Here is a 16906-nt window from a genome sequence, read left to right on the forward strand (position 1 = left end):
AATGATATTACAGCGTGCTATTTATTTCCCTCTGCAGCTCCTGAACCTCTCTGTAACCTTCCATCTCCCTGTCCCCTCAGGAATATCACAAATAAATTAGTGAAACCTACTGATACCACTAAATTCCATTTAGCGAGGAATTAGGAATCCGATCACTTATGTACATAGGAAAGGTCTGACTGGATCATACTGAAAAAACATTCTGTCTTTTAGAATACTGGACCAGAGGAAGATGCTGGAAATTCAACATGGAAACATATAGGTTGGTTTGTCCACAAGGAAAGTTTCTTGTAACCTCAGGGCAGCTGCTGTTTGATTTATTCCCTGACACATGCCTGTGCAGAGGCTAGTTTTATATATATAAAATACATACATACAGTACATACTGCAGTATTCCCATTCTCTTTGAATCCTGCTAAACGCTTGCAAACTCTTGACCCAAAGAGCAGCTTATGGCACAGGTTATCCTCTCTTTGCTCCCTTGTCTTCTTACCTGCTGCAAGCATTTCTACCCATTGTCTGTTATTGAAGATGTTTAGGGGGTTTGCTGGAGAGCAGAGGACAAGATGACGAATGAGCTAACACACAGCAATGGAATGTGAGTAAGTCTCAGCTATTTTTAATTAAGAAGCGATGACAGCTGACTAAACTCCCTGACACTGCAGTTAAAGGCTCCCTGACCCAGACATTATTGGACACACTCCTAAGACCAATATATATTGGTCCCGACGGTGCTTCTATTATTGTCCTTGCCGTCTTGACAGATGCAGGACTAACAAAATCTACGTCTATTATCAGCATGCAAATAGTGAGATAAATGCGTGAATACTTATGAGCAGGAGGAGGCAGCAGGTGAGAGGAGGACAACGAAGGTCATTTTCAAGGGAGTGCTGAAAGTTCCAATGTTTGGTTCCAATAAATGTTCAAAAGGTTTGGACAAATTTAACTGCCATTTTCATTTTCGGTTGGTTAAACCAATGATAGATTGACCATAAGAGAGGCAGAGAGACAGAAAGAACATTTCCTGCTATAAGGCAGATAAAAGATAAGAAGCAAAGCAGTATGGTGCCTTGGACTGGCTTTTCTCAGCCCATAGATCACAGGGAGAAAGCTTTTCTTCTAATTCCAAAAACAGAGAGCTCAGCAACCTGGCGGAGTGACCTGGATTCTGAAGGGTAGGGATTCATTTGGCTTCATATAAGGGCTCTTTAGCAGAGCTGAGAATACAGTCCAGGTGTCCAGCTCCTGCTGGCACAACAGACTGTCTCAGAAAGATGTCAAGGGGAAGATACCAACCACAAAAAGACAACACAAAACTCACTTCTGTTCTCAGGGCTTGCACGGCAATGAATCCAGCAGCAGAACCCTTTACCTTGTGCTCACTAGTTGGTTTTAGTAGGGCAGACAAAGAAAGATTCCCTTCTACCCTTCCCACAGGATCACAGAGAAAAGGGGTAAACCGGCACATGCAGCAAAGTCACACAAATCACGTACAGACTTGGCGTGAGCGAGACAAATACATTAACAAGCATCACCAGGAACTTTCCAGCATGGTTGTGGGGTGGGAGGGGGAAAGAGTTGCTTTCTGCTGTTGCTGAGACAGTTCCCCGCCCTGCTCTCTCCCAGCCCAACCCACCGGCTTTCTCCTCTCACTGGCTCACCGGCTGCATCGAATGATCCTGACAGTTCCCTCCTCCTCGCCCTGTTGGCTTCTGCCTATGGCCATTATCGGGGAGAGCCAATCAGGCCCGTAATCAATAGTTTGTGGGAAGGAACAGGGCTGTGCGACGCCACATTTGCATTAATTCTCTTGCTGCCTGTGTCTCTGCATTCAGATAAGCAGAGATTCGCTCTATCGGCCATCCTGGCAGAGGTGAGCATCGATGGCGGACGGAGAGCGAAGCAGCGCTGCAGTGAGCTGTCAGCAAAAGACAGCCACTGCCTGCTCCAGTCCTGAACTTCAGGACAGGCTCAACGTGAGGAGGAGCTCAGATCTCGACCTTGCAGGCACAGTTCACGGACCATCAGCATCCTGCCTGAGCACTGACCCAGATGTGCAGATCCTTTCTGGTAGCCTGCCTGAACTCATGTCCCCAGCTTGGGTATTCATCAGGGCAGCCGGCTCTGAAAATAAGGAAAAGGTGTACAGCAGGGGAGAAATCTTCTTCCATGCAGTATTAAAAGTGATGCCCTCTCCAGCAAGCTTTTACAAAGTTGTTTGGTCTGAAGGCATCTGGAGGCCTTCCAGGGCAGGCAGAGAGCATGGAAACACTGCACAAGGTCAGAGGAAGTTTTCCTGCCTTGTACCAGGAGGGCCACTGACAACAGTGCTGCTTGGTCACCCCCAGCCTTCAGAAATTCAGGAACAGTGGTTCCTTCGTCTTGCACATCGCTGTCAGCTCGGCTCTCCCCACCCCACCAAAACCCAGCTGCTGGGCAGTAAAACACAACACTCTACCAGTCCTACCACAGACCAGGTCAGGACCTGGAACCAGACACAGAGAAGAGGCAGATGAGTTGGAACATTTTTCCAAATTCAAACAAAAGAGGCTTGAATTGACAGCATGCATCAATGAAACATCAATGCAAAACAACTAGATGTTGCCAATAGCTTTAAACCAGACTGTGAAATAAAACTTATCGGTGATTGGGACCTCAGGCACCAGGGCATCAAACACACAGCCAAGCTAAGTGTGAGTAACTACTGAACTGTCCTCAGGCCTTAAAGCTTTCCAGTTTAACTTGCCCAAGTAAAGCAGCTGATGAAATATCCCCAGGCACACTGGGACACTGGTGAAATAGCTACCCTTTGGCTATTTTCTTTCACCACACAGGTGAGTCAGCATCCGGACTGTGGAAGAAAAACTAGTGTTTCCTTTTCTGTTCAGAACTGGAAGTGGCTAGCAGCAGCAGGAGTTCAGTCCAGTTTCTAGCCTGTTTCTAACAGACATGTATACAGAGGTCAATGAACCCAGCAAAGCTATCCACTGTGGCTGGATGCACATACATTGGCTGTAAGCTGTCCCTTAGACAGGAGATTAGCCTAGACATTCCACTTGCTCTTTGTCCTTTACATCATACAGACACTCAGTTAGGAACAGTTATAACTTAAAATATTGTAAAATAATATAATTATGAGGCAAGACACAGGAAAATGTTCTATGGAAATTTCCACAGAAAATCTATTTATTTATTTCAGGGGTGGGGGTGGCTGGACACAAAACACTGGGTCAGATTAAAAAAAATAATTCCTAAGTGTCTGACCTGAATGAATCCATTTTTATGAAATCCACAGAATCATCAATATAACATGGAACATCAAGTTAAAAGGAGGAAAGAGAAGAAAAGAGCGCATATGAAAATCAGGTTAAAATCCCTGCTCGGCCTCAGTCAGTAAGGACCTGGAATTAAACGGCTTCAAATATTTTAGGATCTTTCTGCAGTTCATATGAACTAAGTTTCATCCTGAGGCAGAACAGGAAGAATGTTCTGCGCTCTCAAAAATGTTCATGACTTCAGACAAAAACATTATACTCAGCTTAAAAACAAATCTGTTCTCTTTTTGATCTTATGTAATAGTCTAGATGTCTGTGTTTTGATTTCTCTCAGCTGTGCACTCAAACTGGTACAAAGCTCAATGAAAGAAAATTAATGGACTGGAAGGAAACCTACACTTTTTCTTCTCTAAACCATGTGCCTCTTTTGCAGTTACCTTTACAGAGAAGAAAAGCCTGAAATTTAGCAACCACCAAGATGACAAAAATGAACTCAAATGAGAACTCCTGTCATGAGTTAAGCCTGCTTCAGCCACTCAAGAAGATAGAGCCTATGAACAAAGCCTTTTTGATCAATAAAAGCATTTTAAATAAAATGAAAGCTCTTTCAGACTAATTCAAGAAGCAACCTACAATGGAAAAGATTCAGTCCCTGATGGCCTGGGATCAAACTTGTTTTCTCCTTACTGTTGGTGCCTACACAACAACATTTATCTGGACCTATTAGAATTGCTGTAGATGGAAAAAGAACTAAATTCTTACTATGAACACATAGGAAATATCCAACAGAAAGGCAAAGTTGGTATGTTACAACCTATGCTGCTAGGACTACCACAGGGTCAGTTCACATTTAACTGGTCACTCCACCACCCAGGGAGGAAGGTGTGCTCCCTTACCTGGCAATATGTTCAGTCCTGAATGACCACGTGGTACCTGTCCTTGGCAAGAAAGGCAAAGAGGATGGGTGTGCACTTCTTCTCCTCCAACACTTCACAGGCACAACCTGGGGTAACAGGCATAAGAAATATATGAATATAAGGAATAACACGATGGATGCCCTGACAGGAAACGCAAGTGGAGGAAAAACTGTGTTCATATCTCTATTTCCCCACCCCATGATGTATCTGCTTCTGGTCCAAGGCTTAGACCTCAGGGCTTCCAGGCTGTCATTCCCCACCTCTCTGGCACAGCTGGTGAAGAATAAGGAGCCAAGAAGCCTGAGAGTCACTTCTGAGCCAACAGCTTGTGTTCCCAGACTCAATTTTGGTTTCAGATTTCCAGTTTGAAATATTTCCATAATTTCCAATGTATATCTTTTCAGATCTGTCTTGCCTTAAATATTATTGAAATGCCAGTTGTCTCATCACTTTTGTTATAGAGAGGAAACTTTTTTCCATACGCATTTCAGAATTTTTCACAAGAAAAAATCCAAGGATGCAGCCATCCTTACTTAGCACATTGTATAACTGTCCACAAAGGGATTTGATTTCTGCCTATCTGCTTCTGGTTTGTTTCCCAGCTCCATTTCATTAATAAAATTTCTCAAGAAGTTCATATCATTAATAAAGCCAAAATACAGGAATGATTCTCATAACTCCTCTATTTCTCTGATGCCAAAGGCTAGTAAAAGGTCTCCAAACTTGTATTTCATCTTTAGATAGTTCTATGCAAGGTAACTCAATGTTACTAGTCCCATTTTGCTATTAAACAGAGGCACAGAAGAATGCTAAGAATTGTCCCAGGCCATAAAGTAAGTAGAAAAAGACAATCAAACCCTAAATCCTGATACACAGCGTCTTGCTCTGTCCCAGTGGACAACATTCTTTCCTATGAATACTAAAAATATTGGGGTCTTCTGTGAAATAGACTAGGATGCTAATTTTTGAGGTGAAATGACCAACACAGCATGGGAAACCATGTAAGTGAATACAATACTCTCAGCTTCCTGAACTCTTGTACAATAACAGCTTAACTTGTTTCCCACAGAGACACCTGTATTTTAGTAGCAGATAAGAAATGACACATGTATATACATAGACGTGTTTTCTTTTTTTCTAGCTGTACACGCACATATACCCATATAATCACTAATATAAAATACACGCATATATATGTATATATCAAAGTTATTAAAATTAGAAGGAACTTTGATGTTGGACTCTGCATGGTCTGAAAAAACACTAATTACACCACAGCACAGCTGTGGGAATGAACTTCCTGCTCTGGGCACAGCACTTCAGGTATATAAAATGCAAAGACCTATTTGGAGGAGAGCACAGAGCCAACACGTTTCCTCAGGATGCTTCTTCCCACCCATCACACCTATCACCTGCTCATGAAAATGAACTTCCCATGTCTCCACTCGTTAAACCTTGACCCCCTTTCCTGAGAATGTGCCACTCCACAATACTTGCTCAATATCACCACAACACCTGGCTACCTAACAATTACATTTTTTTAAATTGGAGTGCAGACATACCTAAATAAGCCAGGATGAGATGGCTGGATGCCTTTGGCACTAATGCCAGTAATCTCATGAATGCTGACTCTTAAAGCAAAACAAGTAAAAAAGAACAAGTAAACTAAAAAGTTTCTAGACTTATTTGTTTAGAATAACAGATTGACAAACATAGTAAATTTTAATATATTTTTTTCTACAAACAGCTTTTTATAACTCACAACCCAAAATAAGCCCTAACCCAGCTGTGGTGTCTTGTTAAACAGTAATTACTCTATATAAGGCTGACCAAATGGGAATATTTGTGGGCCAGCGGAGTGAAATTATTTTAGGACTTACACAAACTTTCTCTGGGAGTGGTGAGACTAGCTGTGGGCAATGTGGCATACCTAAGAAACAAGCAGACACTGGAGGGCTTTTTTTCTTCTTCTTCCAAGCCTCCATTAAAACTCACTAGGTGACATTAAATGACTTCCTCAAATTTCTGCTCAAGGGAAAAGGAAAAAAACCAAAGAAGTAGAAGTGAGATTAGTTTACCCCTCTATAACAGAGGCTTCACTATGTCATTGTACACATTTTGAGATTCTCCCTCAACGTAGCTACCTGTCATGCCTGCTAAATCTCACCCAAACCTACAGCAGAACATAAGCAAGCAAAGGTGCAAAGCAAGACCCTTGTAATGTTTCATTATACTGGGAGAAGAAAAAAAAAAAGAAAAAAAAAGGAAACAAACAAAAAAATCAAGCCTCATCTCCAGCTCTTACCTACCATTCAGGTTGCTTCATCATGAGCTACTGTGCAACATCAGCTACTGAAATGTCCATCATCAAGCATTTTCCTGGCTAGGACTGTCACAAGCACCTCTCTTCCAACCCAGCCGACATGCTGCACCAATGATTCCTTGCCACCTCGCTGCCACAAAGCCAAACCCTTCATGGAGAGTTGAACTGTTTTGCTTGAGCTTTGAATGAAATTATGCTAAACTACATCAATACATATCATGGAGCAACTTTTCATCCTGTCTACCCTAAGGATGTGCTCACACTCCTCATCTTTTGGCAATGTTTGGGCCCACTGAATCTGTGCTGCTGAGGATAAGGGAGGAAGAGCCCATAAATCCAAACTCCTTCATCCTCTCAAATGTTCAGTTCATCATTTCAAAGTGCCTGATTTTGAAGCTGGTGAGGCAGCACAGCTTGCAGAGGAAGGAACAAAAGTCCTGTAACCTGGAGCATGTCCTGCTTTGTAAGAGGGTGGGGATCTCTGTGGGGAATCCTAGAAGAAGAGGATGACAGAGCTTTCAGAGTAGCAATGCTCAGTTCAAAAAACCTGCAAAAATTAGCGGCAGCATGCCATTCTGGTGCAAGTGGCAGTTTTCCAGTTTCCAAAATATCCCTCCTCCTTATGTCATGGTAAAACAGCAAAAATGGAAAGTGGTTTAGCAAGTAGGAACATTGCAATTCAAAATAGAATCAGAGAGGATTAAAGCAAATACCCAGACTGTTCTAACCTGTGTTTATGGCCCAAATACTGTACCAATTCCTGTTATTTTCAGGGTTTTTTTCCTGTGTTGTAACATTCTCTCTGCGATTAAACTTGGTCCGTGCAACATATGACTCATATGACTACAAGTCCCTGGGCATGTGCTGCAGGTTCCATCCTACAGCCTCAGGGCCCAATGCAGCACATCACATGTGGGTTTTTGCTGGAGAGGTAGGAAGAAAATGACAGCATCTGCCTAACACTAAATTTTCATCCTTATTTAAGGACTTAAAAAAAAATGTCCATTTTTCTGAGCAGGATGGTGGGTGGAAAATAAAATAAAGCTAGTTTTTAATGATCTCAGTGAAACTCAAGTCCATTTTCTAGTTAATATGCATCCTTGCACACAAGAATTTCAGGTTAAAAAATCGTTACTATGGAACTCATGTTATCTGCAGACCAAACGCTGACAGTAGCCAAACTAATCCTGGGTAGGACTCCTCTGCCTTCACTGATGTGAAACAGATTCACTGTTTTCAGCTTTGCTTTTCATTTTACCCGACCTTCTGCATTCCAGAAGACAACTTCTTTTTATGTCTGTCTCTGATTAGTTTTTGAATTACCTCCATGTTGCATGGTTATTCAACACTGAGTCCACCCTGCCGTTCTTCGTTCTCTTTCAATGACCCACTCCAGTGCCAGTATCATACTGACATTCACTTAGAGACACAGTAATGCCTTTAAAGTTAATGTTAAATTCACAGGTGAGATCAATTTTAGCTGCAACAAGACGTAGCAGGAGGTGTTCCAAAGAATAAAAATTCACAGAATAGAAAGAGAGGAGGAAAGAGAAAGAAGATAATCATGCAGAAGCAATGGACTTGTGTAATATGTCGAAGGCTCATATTACCTTTGTACAAATATAGTATAAATATAGCAATGGGTTATAAAGCTTCTGAGCTCTTAATTATCAGTTCAATTCACAATTGGTAAGGCTTTTCTAACAGAAAGGAGCAAAAAGCTAATGTTGCACATTTGCATAATGTAAGTAGAGTTGACTGGATGCTGAACATCTCACCTATAAACAGCTCCTCCTTGGGCTGTTTGCCAGTGGGAAGGAGCAACCATGAATTGGGACAGCAGCTTCTGTTGTGTGGTTCACAGAAGGGACTTGAGCAGCACTGTAGATCCTGAAAGAGAAGGAAATTCACACTCATTAGGGGAATTAGTTGTGATCTCCACATTTTACTGAGCTATTGTCTGCTGGAGAGCCCAGCTCTGTTCACACGCTGAAAGTTTTATTTATGCCTAAGAGAGTGAGTCTAGGCCTGGAGAATTCAGGTAATTCAGTACATTGGTAGGTACACGAGAATCCAGCTGACTGCGGTGGACATGTCTGTCAGTACAAGTTAATCAAGACCCAGAGCCTCTTGTACAAGTTAATCAAGACCCAGAGCCTCTTGCTGAAACGATGCCTGAGGTCAGAGCTGGCTGCGCCACCTTCTCCAGTGTTTGTCTACTGAAATCAGCAGAGTTACATTGGCAGAAGGGAGGCTGCTCAAGATACTCGTCGGCCTTAAGGCATATACTTTAGCCATAGAGAAGCAGAACTTCCTAACAGCAGAAGCTGTGAGCCCTCAACTCAAGGCTCTGCTGACTATCAGGAGAGCCAGGCTCCTGCCTTCAGAGCCCTGATCCACTCTCTTGGTGCTCCACTGATGAAGGACAGCTCCACATTCACATTTCTGCTTTCATTGGCTAAGACCAGATTCACGTGAATATCATCCTTAGTCTCTCCATCTTTATATATATGTGAATCTGCAACCTTCCTTTAAACACAATCAAGCATGACACAGAAATACGAGGTAATTAAAGAGAACTATGGAAAGTAAATACATATACCCTTTATTCCATTGGGTTGTTTTAAAACACAATGCTGTGGTTTATTCCTTCTCTCTCAATCTGTCACCAACACTCAGCTACATGGGAGAAAATTTTAAATTAAACTCAGACAGTATGTCTGCTTCACTACTAACACCTTCTAAGCAGTGATGAACCTCTTACATAGACACTTTGTGCTATAACCCCAAACTATAGGGCAAGTCACAATAACTGACAGCAGTTACAGACCTGGGCAATATTCTGAATTAAAATATAAAAAACAAGTAATAAAACCAGCAACAACAACAAGAAAAAGATTTGAGTCCTGCCAAAGTTACTTAACTTCCCAAGCTCAAAATATTTGCTGCAGTCTTTAAATTTGAGATGTGTGGTGTGTGTGACAGATGGCTGCTCCTGCAGTACACGTAATACACTACCTTTGTACAAATACTGTATTGTACAAATATTCATCAGTTAATTTCTATAATGACTGTGTCAGGTAGGATCATTAACACCACCCCTAATTTTACTGATAAGTAGGCTGAGACAGAAGGGTGGAGAGGATTGTCTAAAGTAAGCAAGCAACAATGAGAACTCCAAAACATCCACCTGTCTCTAAGCCTATTTGGTGGGTTTTTTTGAATAAAATAAAATTTAAAAAAATAAAATCTTTGGCACAGTTTGACCCAACACCAACTGAAATTTGAAGACTTAAAAACCCCACCAACCAAACACTGGACTTCAGCTCATACCCTGGGTTCATAGCTCATGAAGCACTTACGTTACTCTAAAAATGTGGCTTAGCTTAAGTATCCATTTTTAACTATCAACAGAAGTGAAAACATTAATTCATGCAAATCGATGTTCCCTAAACAATAACTTTCCCGTAGAACATTTCTTCTTTTTTAACATAAACTCATATCTAACATAACCCACTTAAAGTATTATATCTGCAGAGTTCAGCAATTAACTCTGTAAACTGTTTTCCTTGAGTATATGGAAGGCTATACATTACATAGTGAAATATAAAATGTATGCTATAGTGAATGAAAACCTCTATTTGAATGATGATTATCTTTCAAAAAGTCTGGGATAAGGGCCAGATTACCAAAACAAATTCAAGTCAGCTATTAGAGTTCTACTTGTACATCCAAAGTCCCCTGTTATTTCATGCAAGTATCCATTTTCAGTGCATCTTCGGTGGTTTTCAAATGCAATTGTTTACATGTAAAACCCATAGACAGTGCTTTCCTGAAAACACGGCCAGAAAATTCCAGTCTGATGAATAAACAAGCAAGCAAATAGGAAATGGGTGCAAGAAAATCACAGAAAGAGGGAAAGGACAGTACATAAACCAGCCAAATGAAGGCAGGAGATGGCACTGAGGGTACTTCAGATGCTACTGAAAGCAAGGACAAGGATGGACAGGCTACACCTTGTCTGCCTGCTAATCCAGGACAAAATGAGAATCACAGAGATTTGTAGAAAAATGTTTCACGCAGAGGTTGTAAAAGACTGCTGGAAGTCACCTAAGCCATCCTTCTACTCAAAACATGGCTAACCTCAAAACTGAATCTGGTGTTGCCCACTTGAGCTCTGAAAATCCCTAAGAATGGAGATCCCACAGCCTCTCTGGGCATCTGCTCCAGTGCTGCACCACGCCCTCAGGTTTGAGGTCTGTCCCCCAGTCCCGTCCCATCCCCCCATAGCCAATCAGAATTCCCTTTGTTGCAGCTATGACAGGATTTTTTTCCCCAGTTGTTTAAAGAAAACTTTGCTCACGTCTTCCTCTCCATCAGGTGGTTAATAGGAGCTGCCCACTGCAACATCTTCTTTGTGGCTCTGCCCACTCTGATCCCAACCCAGAAGCTTCCAACACCCACTGCTGCTCCTCTGCACAAAACACAACCCCCTCTCCTTGTTTTCCAGGTATATCTTCGTCAAAGAGCTGTATCCATCCATCCATCGCAATATCCATCCAGTCATGTGAACTATGCCACCATGCCTGCCATTACAGCAAAGCTTGAGTAAAGCCCTTAGTACTAAGGTACTAATTAAATAAAAGTACTGTTACATATACTAGGTGAAGCAAGGCACACAGATGAGGGCAAATTGCCCAGTATCAAGCGTTACTGACAGAGCCATGAAGACAATATAGGAAACCAAACTCCTCATCTTACATGTTACCTTTTAAACAGCCCTTGATGATGCCGTAGAGGGCAAAATGAGAAGGAAAGCTTCTCATGGAGAACAGTCAGACAGGGCCAGATGCTCAGTAGATCAAAATCGGTGAACTCCACTGCTTTCAATGCAGCTATGCCAGTTTACATCAGTTGACGACGTGACCTATATAATGAAAACCAGCTTAAAGCAGCCAAGGAATATAACCTTGATTTATTCCAAATACATTATACTTCATGCTGTCACTTATCTTTTACATGCCAACATGCCAGCTCAGGAGACAGACACATTTCAATACTCTCAGCTGGGAATCGTGTTCTTGCAACACTCCTCGATGATGCACATACTGTCTCTATTTGTGCTCACCCTTTCAGATGGCACAGTGCCCATGAAACAAGCTGATTAGCACTTGCCCTGGGCTATCAAGGCAAGGCAATGGTATGTTTAGATCAGCAAACTGCATAACAATATAAATGTCATCTATTCTACAAGAAGCTTTGGCAGTATTTGCATCTTGTGCTTCATTGCAAGTATGTGCCAAAAAGAAACTCAAAGACATGCAAAAGGAAGACAGGCATGGGATTTGCCAGCCCTCCCAGTTGCCAAAACATGCTGTAGAGCAGTGGGTGCCTCATTATAATCCCCAAGGACCATCCACCAGGTGTCAGATTGTATGTAACATGAACACTACTGGTACATATATATATATATACACATATAGCCTTTTTTGTTCAACCAGGCTCATAAGCAGAAAATGAAGCACAAACAGTGTGCCTGGCACTGTTCAAGACATGATCTGTATGCTTGCCCAAAAAAGATGGCATCTAGCCTAAACAGAATAGGCTTGGGTGGTCACTAGCTGGTTGTGCAACATCTTTGCTGACAGGGCAAACTGTAGCAATACCTAGCAGATACAATGGATAATGGGACACCGAGTTTAGGACACTAGTTGGAGTGCATGCCAGGCCTCTAATGGCCTGGCACTCATTAGCATTTGATTGTTACTGGAGACCTATATGACATGAAATGATGGTCTCGCTCCAATTCCTGGTGAGCAAATGTCAACACCATTATCACAGTAAACATCCATCTTTGTGGTCTTACCAAAAAAGCCAAAGACTGAATGGGAAGAAAGGCTGATCTATGTCTCATTGTCAGTGGAGGGGACTTTCCAGGACAAAGCTGGGGTGAACTAGCAGGGTTCAGAACTGTTGCCTGTACAAGTCCTACTTAATTTTTTAGCAGATGGGACAGGATGCAGGACAGGATACAGTGCAGGAAAGATGCACCAAAAGAGAGAGAATGCTGCCAGACAAAGGTAGGAAAGAGAACTCTGCAGATAAGCGAAAAACCATCATGGCCTGAAATTGCTAAGTGGATAGTGGAATAACACAGAAACAGAAACTCATTGTAAGTACATAACTGAGCAGGACACTGTAGCAAATTCAAGGAATATTTACCAGATTTCACAGGCCTTTCCCTGCAGTTTACATTTTCTTCACGCACTAGGAACCAATAGCAGCGGTAAAGGTAAACCCCTCAACTTTTCTGTGTCAATTAATCCAACAGCCTAAGGCAGAGCTTTCAGCACTCTGGAGTCTTCCTACAGCTTCCTCCTATAGCAAACACAAGAGCTTTCTGCACAGTTTGTGTAAATTCACAACTAAATGCTTTATCCTGGCTACTTACTAATTACTATTATTTGCTCTATCGAAGTTTTGTTTTCATGACAAATTTTCATACCATTTTCATGACATTTTTCATACGAACCACTTGAACTAACTGCTCTTCCAAATACTGGTTATGGGTGAGGCCTCCTCCTCTGAGATAGTCCTTCATTGTCCTGTATAACCTCACTGCGTTTCTTCTCACTGTACAAGTCTTGGTTTAATGCTAGAACCATAGCACAGACAGTAAGACTACAGAGTGACTCTCCTAAGGAGATTATGCGAAGAGTCACTTAGCATTAAGTTTCTATTTGAAAATGGAAGTTTTTTTATTCTTAGTTATGCTAACGAGAACCAGAAAAGATACTTCATATTTCTAATACTAAAGTGGAACCCTTAACTGTTTGAGAATCCTTAGTCATGCCCTTCTGCTACTGCATAGTCCTCATAAATTCACACTTACATGTTAACAACTTCTTTTATTTCTGAAAATAGATATCAGTCTGAAATACTTTTGTTTGGTTAGCAGTATCCAGATGCATTAAACTTCTATTATGTAAAGAGGATTTGTACTTTATACTAAAGTTTTCAGGAGAGAGATATTTAAAAGATTATGAAATACGCTTGTGAAAAAAATATGTTGGAACATATCCATCAATATTTCAGTACAAATTGTTGAAGCACCAGAATTACATCATGCAATTATCTTTCAGAATGTATAGCTCCTAGCACTGATCTTTATGTTTAACAGAAAAAATGGTTTAATACTTAGTAAATGAATGTTAATTGAGGTGCTGGAAAAAATTCTGTCATAATTCAATAATGAAACTAACACACCTTGTGCATTTGTTTAAAAAATGCTATTCTGACTGTATCAAGCATGAGTGGTCTTTTATGTGATATACTTACTGACACAAACCTTTACACAAAGTCTGATGCTTTCTGACTATTGATCAAAGATCAGATCTGGTCTCTCATAGCAAGCAGTGCCATACTGTATATGCAGTAAAGTCAGTGGTGCTTAAGATGAACTAGACAACTGGAGTCTGGCTCCAAGAAAGCATTATGCAAAAGGACTTGGATTTCTCTCAAGGGTTCTGTTTCTTTTACAGAAAAAAAACAATTAGAGACAATTCTGTTACGTCACAGAGTCAGTCATATTTTGTTTGGGTTTTTTCTTCTTATATACAGCCTTTGCAGAAATATTTCCTAGTTGTCTATCCATTGATCTTCCTATTTTACAAAGTGTTTGACAAATCAGTCTGGGGTTTGATCACAAACTGTGTCAATACGAGGTCTGTTTATGGCATGTATATTTAAGATGATAAACAGGGCAGGTTTTGCAATGGTAATGCAGGACATAAGAAGAGCCCAAACAAAGAATCCCATTGACATAGCTGTGTTTTGGATCTGGCCCACTGTGAATTTGAAGACAGAATAAGAAGCAGGATGACTATCCCCTTCCAGTAAATATGCAAAGTTCTCTCCTCACATACAATGGAAACAGTTCTACACTGATGTAGATCATGGTCCATGGATAATCAGCCCACTATTCACTTCCCCAGCTTTGCGGAAGCATAATCAGGAAAGCATTATGAAGAAAAACCTGCCCTGCAGGGATAGACTTGCTTTAATAATGTTTATGACTTGTTCATATTGTATTTATGCCTGGAAGTTGATTTCTTGGGTTTTCCCACCCTTCCCCCTCTTTCAGCCCCAAAGATAACTTTCAGGCTGATTCCTTCATCAGAACAAACAGGGGAAGCACCAGTGACTGATGGACAGTACTCTCCTCTCTATATGCTCAAGATCACATCTGGAAATAATGCTTGATTTTATCTAACGCACAGGTCAAAGCTCACCTTTTCCTGAAGTTCACAGATTAACAGGTTTGGACTGCAAGTTCAACACTCACCCTGGTCAGCTGCTGGCCTCCTGTCGCGCTTGTCTTGAAAACAGTCCAGATTCATGCCACAAACAGCAATAATAAAAGAAAATGATTGAAGACTTCCCCAGTATCTGCCAGGCTCACAATTTTTACCAAGCCTTACAAATGTGTCATCAACACTAGTTCTTTTAAAGCCATCAATCTTAGTCACCCAAATCCATCAGAGGAAACAAATCCCAGAGAGAAACCAATCTGCAGAGCAATTGCAGAAAGACAGGCTGTGAGAAAAAACATGCAGAAATTTGCTTCGTCTATGTACTCTCAGACACGTTCCGCAGGCAGAAATCTGCTGGGTTTGCTTTTGCTGTGTTATTCCACTCTTGATTTCATTGCTTGCTTCTGCAAAATCTGCCTCAGACTTCCCAATTTCCTGATGCTTTCAAAAGCCACCAAACACTGCAACTTGATTTGGCTCGTGTGGCAGTTAAATTTGATGACATTCAAAGGTATGCACCGAAATGAAATTTCCAGGGAAGAAGATATATAGGAATTGATAGGTTATAGGCATTTCTTGGGCTTTTTGTTACATTTCAGTGTTGTCAAAGTGCTTTGACTAATGCTACTGTAAGCTATGAAAATTCCCAGGTACCACTGATTTTGTGGCTGCCTGTTTGCTCAGGTGCAAAGCACCTGGGTATCCAGGGGTGACTTCAGTCACTAGAAACAGAACCTTTCAGACACAACTGCTACCCGAAGGGCAACTGGCCTCACCTGGACTTGCAAATGAGGAACACTCCTGAAAACAGAGCACAGCCCATTTAAACACAAACACTCCAAAATGAGACAAGGCCATCTTTACCATTTTTTGAACCAACCCATCCTGAAGCATGGAGCATGTTTGGGCTCCTCAAACTCCAGGCTGCACTGTGGCTCCTTCCAAGCCCCGGACCAGGTGCCCCCTTCACATAAACACTGTGAAGACCAGGGAAATTTGATCCAGAGAGGCTGAGCCTGAGACTGCCTTGAACTGCACTGAGCATAGCTGCAGAGCTCATAACCAAAATGAGAAAGATGGCTTTTACTCACAGCCTTGGGGCATGCTCTGACTTCTGCAAGGAGATGGAGCAGTAGGTGTCACTTTCAATGGCTCTGATGACCTCTTCTTGGCAGCAAGCGCGTGCATGCAACCAAGGGCAGGTGGAGGGGAGCATCTACGGCTCTCGTGCCTCACAGCTGCACTGGACTTAAATCTTCGTTCTGTTTTATAACATTAGGGTTCCTCCAAAAGACATAAAATAAAAAAGTCAGTCATGTTTTCACTCCCCGAGCACCTGTGTCAGCCTACAAGAAAAGCCCCTGAAAACCACGAGGTTTCTTTCTTATTTACCTCCTTCATCTTTGCTTATTTTCTATGAAGAAAAGTAACCCAACCTTGGCTTAGTATAAACGTAGCCAGAAACAAAAACCCTCTTGAATTCCTCTTCATTATAAATGGATTGTCAATGTGTTAAATAAATCAGTGAAAATGGAAATCCAAAAATAAATAGCCATCCTGCTGTTGCTATGACAACTCAAATTTTTTACCTGGACAGAGATTTTATATTTCACAGTTAGTAATCACTGAAAAGGAGGTTAACATTTTTTTAATCCTGTCACATTTCACTACCTAACCCCAACATAAAAAAAAAAAGGGGGGGGGGGGGATTATTTTTGGTTACTTTTTAGCAAATGAGGGAAGATCAAAGAGAGGAGCTATTTTTCATTCCAGACAGGAGAAAGAAGATATACAATACCATTTACAACAACATAGTTTATAACATCTACTCAGCCCAGAAAGGACAGAGCGCACAAAATGTTACAATAAGATTTCAAAGGCTTTAATGTGGCCCTGCTATGCAAAAAGCATGGCATATATAGAATATGATTAACGTAGCTTAAAACCGTGTTTTGGCTTTTATGTTAAGGCAATTTCACTATGGTTAAAAGCGACAGCATCTCAGAATGTCAGCAGGGAGTAAATATTTTGCAACTTGTGCCATCATTCATGCCAGTGAAATGTGTGTTTGAATGACCC

The 16906-nt window shown here is 41.4% G+C and overlaps 1 long non-coding RNA gene across 5 annotated transcripts in view; it reads right to left on the reverse strand.

The window, feature by feature from the left end:
* LOC130141665 (uncharacterized) overlaps positions 1-8775 on the reverse strand; it is a 93997-nt gene extending 85222 nt beyond the window's left edge. For all 5 annotated transcript variants that reach the window (XR_008819132.1, XR_008819128.1, XR_008819131.1 and 2 more), the window contains exons 1-2: positions 8294-8775; positions 4172-4278 (exon numbers count right to left, since the gene is read on the reverse strand). This is a non-coding gene — a long non-coding RNA (uncharacterized LOC130141665). The remainder of the gene's footprint in view (positions 1-4171; positions 4279-8293) is intronic.
* Between the last annotated feature and the right edge of the window lie 8131 nt (positions 8776-16906).

This window comes from Falco biarmicus, chromosome 20, assembly GCF_023638135.1.
Source record: "Falco biarmicus isolate bFalBia1 chromosome 20, bFalBia1.pri, whole genome shotgun sequence".
Lineage (NCBI taxonomy): Eukaryota > Metazoa > Chordata > Aves > Falconiformes > Falconidae > Falco > Falco biarmicus.